The sequence below is a fragment of the Mustela erminea genome, chromosome 2 (genome assembly GCF_009829155.1).
Source record: "Mustela erminea isolate mMusErm1 chromosome 2, mMusErm1.Pri, whole genome shotgun sequence".
Taxonomy (NCBI): domain Eukaryota; kingdom Metazoa; phylum Chordata; class Mammalia; order Carnivora; family Mustelidae; genus Mustela; species Mustela erminea.
In genome coordinates this window covers 105,948,974-105,958,120 of record NC_045615.1, presented here as the reverse complement: position 1 = coordinate 105,958,120, position 9,147 = coordinate 105,948,974, and positions in this window count along the sequence as shown.

Sequence of the window (9,147 nt, the reverse complement as noted above, 5' to 3'; positions counted from 1 at the left end):
TTATCCCCAGGGGTACAGGTCTGTGAATTGCCAGGTTTACACACTACACAGCACTCACCAAAGCATATACCCTCCCCAATGTCCATAACCCCACCCCCCTTCTCCCAACCCCCCTCCCCCCAGCAACCCTCAGTTTGTTTTGTGAGATTAAGCACAGTGCTTCTTAATGTGACATTTTATAAGTGCATTAAATTGATCTAATTCTGTTCAAAAGGAAGCTCATTCAGGTGTCAGATCAACACAAAGTGGGGTTTTGGTTACTTCCTTACAATTTCTGAATTTCACCTAATCTTTTGTGCCAGAATGAAATGGCAGGTGTGTTTAAGAATTTTCCTATAGAAAGAAGAGGAAGCAAAATAGCTATATCACCATCTGTCATATCCTTACAATACCATGCACAGTTCTAAAGACTTTATATTGTTTAATTCTTTTTTACTGCATTACAGTTGTGATAGTGCAACTTGCCTAGAGACAAAAAAACTCAGGTACATATAGGTTAAATAACTCATCAAGTATCATGCAGTTGATAAGGAGCAGAACTCAAACTTGAAACACAAGTTGATAGGACACCAAAGTCCATGAGGTTTTGCCCAGTTTTAAGTTGTTTCTTTCTTCTTTCCTTCCAGTATATTTTGGGAGTTTAGTTTTAATGCTTATTTTTGTTTTATAAGCAAAATGATAATGGAGAGAATAGAAAATGAAATTTGGATAGCTCTTCCTAATAAATTGTTTCTTTTTCATTACTCTTATATTATTTTCACAACTTGTCTTAATATTTTTTTCTTCTATCCCAGACCAGTGAAAAGTAAGATAGAGAGCTCATCTAAAGAAGAGAAGGAACATAGGCACAAGATAATCTGTCTTGGGGATCATAACAATGACCATTATCCACGAAGTAAAAAGCAGTTTAAACTCTGCTCTTGGCACCTCCAGGCCTATCATACATAAGCCCTGAGATGCATCTGGAGTGTCCCTGTGGCACAGACAGGGTTATTACTTATTGTTAGTGAGGGGCTCACAGTACTTCATTCATGAGGAACAGATGGAGGGACCTACAGTATAAAGAAACTTATGGGAAGAACAGTCTTATTGAAGAAGAGGTGGTATTAACCAACTGTTAATTTTTTGAGAATTATGACAGGATCATGTTCTTCAAAGTTCGTGTTATCATATTGGAAAAATGTTACCAAAGTTGGATCTTTTCCCATATAAAATGGGATAGAATGACACAGTGAAATACTTTTATTTTGGAATCAGAAATCCCAAGGTTTAATCTTAGTTCATATGTTTATGTCTTGGGATGGAATCATATCCTGTTGCCTCTCTCTGTCTCAGATTGGATGTTAGACCAGTCTGAAACCTGGACATGTTTGCAGATGCTCATGGAGATGTGAATGTTGCTTTATTCAGGTCCACTGACACTAAACACTCAGCAAAGTGTTACCTGCAGGTTGTCTTCTGAAAGCATGAGGCTAACATTCCCCAACCTGTGAGGGAAGGTATGAGAATATTAGAAGTTCTTAGGGGTAGCCTCAAAACCAGATGTGATTCTCTGTGGTAAGGTCCTACTTCCTTCTGTTAATGGGCAGTGTTTCCTCAACCTTACAGCCAGATTTTCCATTAATGTTTGTCTTTAATGAAAGACTTTTGAATATCCTTTTCAATCAATTATTGGTTTATAATATACAGCATGTGGATTCTAAATTTATTTACCTAAAAATCACATGTGAATTATGATGTTTTACATCACCAAATTCATGTTAGGTTTATATTACTACATATGTCAACATATTTTTTAACCACAGTATTTTTTTAAGTCTATTTTCTCACGTGATCAAATAGTTCAACTCTTAAGTGTATAGGAACACCAATAGTTAGGAAATGTTCTTGATGGAATATATTATATTGCACAGATATTAACATTTATAAAATCCAGCTTCTATGCATTCTTTTGTCAAAGATATCCATAATAGTTTGAACTTTTTACCAAGTGCAGTTATCTCAGTGTGTGTCTGAAGGAAAAAACAAAACAAAACAAAACAAAACAAAAAAACTATAAAAGTCAGTAGAAAAACAACAGACCTAAACTTTTTTGTCTTTTACAGCATACATATTTTTTTCTGAAGACGGTAAGTCTACTGGTTGTGTAAACAAAGGAGTAGAACACTCTAAAACTAAAATTTGTTGGGTACATAATCTGTTTCTTAACTGGACAAGTTTAATTACCATAGACTTCTAAACTCAAATCTGAATATATAATCTGACCAGTTTTTTTTCTTTCTGCTTTTGAGTTTATGTGAAAAGATCTAATTAAGATTCAACAAATTATTCATGTAAAAATTGGGAGAAAGATAGAAAAATGTATTTATTTGCAGTATAGGAAAAACCAGGGACTTGTTGTGTTCATAATTTTCCCCACACAGATGCTATTGACAGACAGTAGTCTTAAGTTTAAAGAGACATGATTTTTTAAAATTATTTTTATTAACATATAATATATTTTTTTTGCCCCAGGGGTACAAGTCTGGGAATCATCAGGCACTCACCATAGCACATACCCTCCCCACTGTCCATAACCCAACCACCCTATCCCTACCCCCCACCCATCAGCAACCCTCAGTTTGTTTTGTGAGGTTAAGAGTCTCTAATGTTTTGTCTCCCTCCCAATCCCATCTCATTTTATTTTTTCCTTCCTTATCCCCCCACAACCCCCACCATACCACTCAAATTCCTCATATCAGAGAGATAATATGATAATTGTCTTTCTCTGATTGACTTATTTCACTCAGCATAAAACCCTTTTGTTCTACCCACATCGTTGCAAATGGCAAGACATCATTTCTTTTTATGGCTGCATGGTATTCCATTGTATATATATATACCACATCTTCTTTGTCCAGTCATTTGTTGATGGACATCTAGGTTCTTTCCATAGCTTGGCTACTGTGGACATTGCTGCTATAAACATTTGGGTACATGTGCCCTTTCAGATCACTACATTTGTATCTTCAAGGTAAATACTCAATAGTGTGGTTGCAGGGTCATAGAGTCATAGTAGCTGTATTTTCAATTTTTTGAGGAGCCTCCATGCTGTTTTCCAGAGTGGCTGCACCAGCTTGCATTCCCACCAACAGTGTAGGAGGGTTCCCCTTTCTCCACATCCTTGCCAACATCTGTTGTTTCCTGACTTGTTAATTTTACCCATTCTGACAGTGTGAGGTGGTATCTCATTGTGGTTTTGATTTGTATTTCCCTGATGCTGAGTGATGTGGAGCACTTTTTCATGTGTCTTTTGGCCATTTGGATGTCTTCTTGGAGAAATGTCTGTTCATGTCTTCTGTCCATTTCTTTATTGGATTATTTGTTCTTTGGGTGTTGAGTTTGATAAGTTCCTTACAGATTTTGGATACTAGCCCTTTATCTGATATGTCATTTGCGAATATTTCTCCCATTCTGTCAGCTATCTTTTGGTTTTGTTGACTGTATTCTTTGCTGTGCAAAAGCTTTTGATCTTGATGAAGTCCCAGTAGTTCATTTTTGCCTTTGCTTCCCTTGCCTTTGGCGATGTTTCTAGGAAGAAGTTGCCGTGGCTGAGGTTACAGAGGTTGCTGCCTGTGTTCTCCTCAAGGATTTTGATGGATTCCTGTCTCACATTAAGGTATTTCATCCATTTTTAATCTATTTTTGTGTGTGGTGTAAGGAAATGGTCTGGTTTCACTTTTCTGCATATGGCTGTCCAATATTCCCAACACCATTTCTTGAAGAGACTTTTTTCCATTGGATATTCTTTCCTGCTTTGTCGAAGATCAGTTGACCATAGAGTTGAGGGTCTATTTCTGGGCTCTCTATTCTGTTCCATTGATCTATGTGTCTGTTTTTGTGCCAGTACCATAATGTCTTGATGATTACAGCTTTGTAATGAGCTTGAAGTGTGGAATTGTGATGTCACTAACTTTGGCTTATTTTTTCAACATTCTGAGACATGATTTTTGAAAGTAAAAAGAACTGAGATCTCAACCCCACCACTTACAAGTTGTTTAATCTTTTCTAAAAGTTTACTTTAATAAGGAAGTAGTCTTGCTTCGAATGTCCTCCCTCCGCCCCAGCACCACCCCCCCCACACTCAGTCACAACACTGTTAGCAGTGACTCTCTCTATGCACACCCGGTCCTTTCTGATTCACCAAAGGGCAAGAACGTGACCAAGACATGCCAATTAGAATTACTTTCCAGGGATTTTTAAAAACAGAGTTGGGGAAGGCTGTTAGTTAAGTTTAGAAAGTGTTGTTTTGGTGAAAAGAATGAAGCCAAGGAACAACAATACACAGCAATAGAGATAATTAGTTCTAGTGAGTTTAGTTGTTTTTTTTAAGCCTAGCTATGTTCTGGTTCTTATGTTATGTGCCCTTTCACCCTCTTAAGTCATCTGTGTTTTGTTTAATTACATAAACCAGGGAATTATATATTTACTTAATCATTTGATTTTTGTTTCTGACATTTGTTAAAGAAGGATTTTTGATGTTTAATGCCTTTGTCTCTAATACATTTTGCAAAATATCATGGCAATAGTGAAATTATCATGATGAATGAATGAATTGACAAAACACATGATGCAGGTATCATACCTAATGCTCACCAGTTGACAAGTTCCTTTAACTATTCTCTACTTAAACAATTTATGTGAGACAGTAACAACAAATTAATGCATTTATTATCTATTTGAAATAAAAACTGTTGAGTCATGAACAAAAACATAGGTATGGGATTTTGATATAGCATAAATTAAGAGATTTTAGAGAAATGACATTTAAACCTAAGTCCATTACTTTCTGAATGTGTGATTTTGAGCAATTTGCTTCACAATTCAGCATCTAAATCCCTCATGTACAAAAAAAAAAAAAAAAAAAAAAGAATGCTAGTTCTCATTTCTCATTACCAATCAGAGGTATAATGAAAGGGCAAATGTGGTAAGTACTCAACTGATCTTACTTTTTTTTCTCCCTGAAAATGTCTATTCATCTGTAGTCTGACTCCAGCTGTTATCTGAAGTTTATGAATGTCATTTTATAAAGAGATTCATGATGTCCAATAGCAACTATATATCATGTATGTTCAAATGAAACAATGACTGTCATCAAGAGGAATGAGTCAAATGTAGAAAATATGATCTAGTTTTTTTTTTTAAATGATTTTAATAGTAGAAAAAAGAAATCCAACTCTTCCTTTGGGTTGGGAGTGGAGCTCCTATCAGAAAAGAATCAACACATTATTATGTGTTCTCCTTCATTTCCAATTTTCTTCTCATATTATAAAGTTTAATTGATTAAAGATATAGATAAAGGTGGATAAGTAGAGGGTTAACATCCAAGAGAGATCCTAGCTTCTTTTGGCTTGAACAACTAGATTAGAGAGTGATGTATTTTACTAATGTGGATAACTGAAAGAAGTTTGTTTAAGGCAGAACACTGAGAGAAATGAGAGTTTCAGTTTTGGAGAATGTATTTAGTTTGAGATGTCAGTCAATTTTGAGAAGCTCAGTGGAGATATTCAGTGTAGGGCAAAACTAGAATGAGACACAGGTTTTGGCTGGAGACAGTGAATTGGGGGTGATAGCTGTTGATACTCCTAAGGTAGCACACAGAGGGAATCCCTGGGGCAGACCCTAGAGACACTGATTTAAGAAGAAGGTTTCCAAAAAAGTCTGAAAAAGAACAAAGAGAAGAACAAGTCAAACTGGGGATTATCTGAAGATGAAGTATATCTTGGAGGATTACTGACTATTTGATATCATGCTAATGGACATCAAAAGGAAGCTGGGTGGCAGTCCTTGCATCAGACAAATTAGACTTTAAACCAAATAACAGATGTTTTAACAATGTTTATTCTTCCAATCCATGAGCATGGAATACTTTTCCAACTTTTTGTGTCTTCTTCAGTTTCTTTCATGAGTGTTCTGTAGTTCCTCTAGTACAGATCCTTTACATCTATGCTTAGGTTTATTCCCAGATATCTTATGTTACCTGGTGCTGTAGTAAATGGAATTGATTATCTAATTTCTCTTTATTTTCATTGTTAGTGTATAAGAAAGCAACTGATTTCTGTGGATTGATTTTGTATCCTTCCACATTACTGAATTGCTGTATGAGTTCTGGTAATTTGGGGCTGGAGTCTTTTGGGTTTTCCATATAAAGTATCATGTCATCTGTGAAAATGTCTATACTTCCCAGAGCAATCTATAGTTTCAATGCCATCCTGATCAAAATTCTACTGGCATTTTTCAAAGTGCTGGAACAAACAATCATAAATTTTGTATGGAACCAGAAAAGACCCTGAATAAAGAAATGTTGAAAAAGAAAAACAAAACTGGGGCATAACGTTACCTGATTTCAAGCTTTACTACAAAGCTGTAATCATCAAGACAGTATGGTACTGGCACAAAAACAGACACATAGGTCAATGGGATAGAATAGGGAGCCCAGAAATAGACCCTCAACTCTGTGGTCAACTGATCTTCAATAAAGCAGGAAAGAATGTCCAATGGAAAAAAAGTCTTTTCAACAAATGGTGTTGGGAAAATTAGGCAGTCACATACAGAAGAATGAAACTGGACCATTTCCTTATACCATACACAAAAATGCACTCAAAATGGGTGAAATACCTAAATGTGAGTCGGGAATCCATCAGAATCCTAGAGGAGAATACAAGCAGCAACCTCTGTAACCTCAGCCATAGTGACTTCTTCCTAAAAACATCGACAAAGCTAAGGGAAACAAAGGCAAACATGAACTTTTGGGATTTCATCAAGATCAAAAGCTTTTGCAAAACAAAGAAAACAGTTGACAAAGCCAAAAGACAGCCTACAGAATGGGAGAAGATATTTATTTTTAAATGATATATCAGATAAAGGGCTACTATCCAAAATCTGTAAGGAACTTACCAAACTCAACACCCAAAGAACAAATAATCCAATCAAGAAATGGACAGAAGACATAAACAGGCATTTCTCCAAAGAAGACATCCAAATGGCCAACAGACACATGAAAAAATGTTCAACATCACTTGGCATCAGGGAAATATAATCAAAACCACTATGAAGTAGCACCTCTCACCAGTTAGAATGACTAAAATTAACAAGTTGGGGAATGACAGATGTTGGAGAGGATGAGGAAAAAGGGAAACCCTCTTACACTGTTGGGAAGGCAAGCTGTTAACAGCCTCTCTGGAAAACAGTATAGCAGTTACTCCAAAAGTTGAAAATAGAACGAGGCTATGACTGAGCAATTGCATTACTGGGTATTTACACCAAAGATAGATACAAAGGTAGTGATCTGAAGGCACACCTGCATCCCAACGTTTATAGCAGCAATATCCACAATAGCCAAACTATGGAATGAGCCCATATTTTCATTGACAGATGAATGGATAAAGAAGAATAGGTACATTTATATAATGGAATACTACTCAGCCATCAAAAATGAAATCTTGCCATTTGCAACAAGGGTATTATGCTAAGTGAAATAAGTCAGTCAGAGAAAGACAATTATTATATGATCTCACTGATACGTGGAACTTTGTAAACAAAACAGAGGCTCATAGGGGACAGAGGAAAAATAAAACAAGATGAAATCAGAGAGGCTGACAAACCCTAAGAGACTCTCAATCATAGGAAACAATGTTGCTGGAGTTACAGGGGTGGGAGAATAGGGTACCTGGGTGATGGACATTAATGAGGGCAGGTGATTTAGTGAGCACTGAGTGTTATATAAGACCAATGAATTACTGACCGCTACCTGTGAAAACAATAATACATTATATGTTAATCGAATTTAAGTTGAAAAAATGGAAAAAAATAAAATATTTTTAAAAATAAGTAGTGACTATTGGAAATGGATAGGAATATATACCAAAACAGAACTGGTGGTGTTAGCATTAGATCGCCCTCTTTTATGACAGGAGGGAGAAATAAATGGATAAGTGAAGATAGGAACATGTATGCAGGTTTGTTGGCATCTAAAGGTAACATTGATGAAACTACACTGCGTGTATTTTCTTCCAAGCCAGCACCTTCTACTCTGTGTCTCAGTGGAGGGCAACCCCATTCTTCCAGTGTTTGAGACCAAACATCCCGGTGTCATTTCTGACCCCTGTCTTTATCCCCACATGCTGTCTCTTAAGACATTCTGTGGGCTCCATCATTCTCATCTATCCAGAATTAAAAGAATTTTCACTCTTCTTCTGCCCCTTTTGAGCTCAGCCACTTTCCTTTTTTACCTGAATTGTTACAATTTTCTACTTTGGCTATATTACCTAAGAAGATAATCTAACAAATGGAAAAACATTTTCCGGTAATAACAATTATGCTTCAAAGGGCATAAACATACCTCTCTAAAATACATATATATTTAGTTAGTTACTTTCTAAAATAGAAGTACCAACTTGTAAGTAACTGCCAGTGTTATTAACCCATTTCACAATGATAAAGAAAAGGGAAGTGTTTAAATTTGATTACCATGACCTCACGTTGCCCAAATTTAATGGCCCTGTACTACTGGCCCCACCTGCTATGACTTCTTTCCTCCTCAGTCTTCTGTACCCACATTGCCTTCCACTAAGCTTCCATCAGGAAGGTCATAGTATTAGTTCATGGAATCTAAATATGTTTTTTTATAAGCAAATTTGGAAAAAGATCAAGACTTACCTAGGTCTTTGGAACAATTTTGAGCATCAGACACAAAACTGCTACAGGATAACCTCACTTTCTCTCTACATAATGTCTTTATTTTCTTTCACTTTAGACCAACTATGCTCACATATCCTAGCAACCATCACTAACTGCAGCTTCCAAATGTCATACATAGTCTTTTACCTAAATGGATACAGAATAATCTGTAGAAGGAAAGGATATTAGAACACAAATGGAATTGAATATTGGCAGGAGTTAGAAATAATCTTGTCATGGCTGTGTCATAGACACATTAATTAAATAAGAGAAAATGGACGGAAAAAATTAAGCTTCCCAAAGTAAGGATATACTTATGTTTTTGTATTCAACTTTTTATGCTTAACATTATAAGAGTTTTACAGGCTACCTCTTAGTTTTACAATCTTAATTTCAAATAACTGCATAATACTTAATCTACTGTTTATA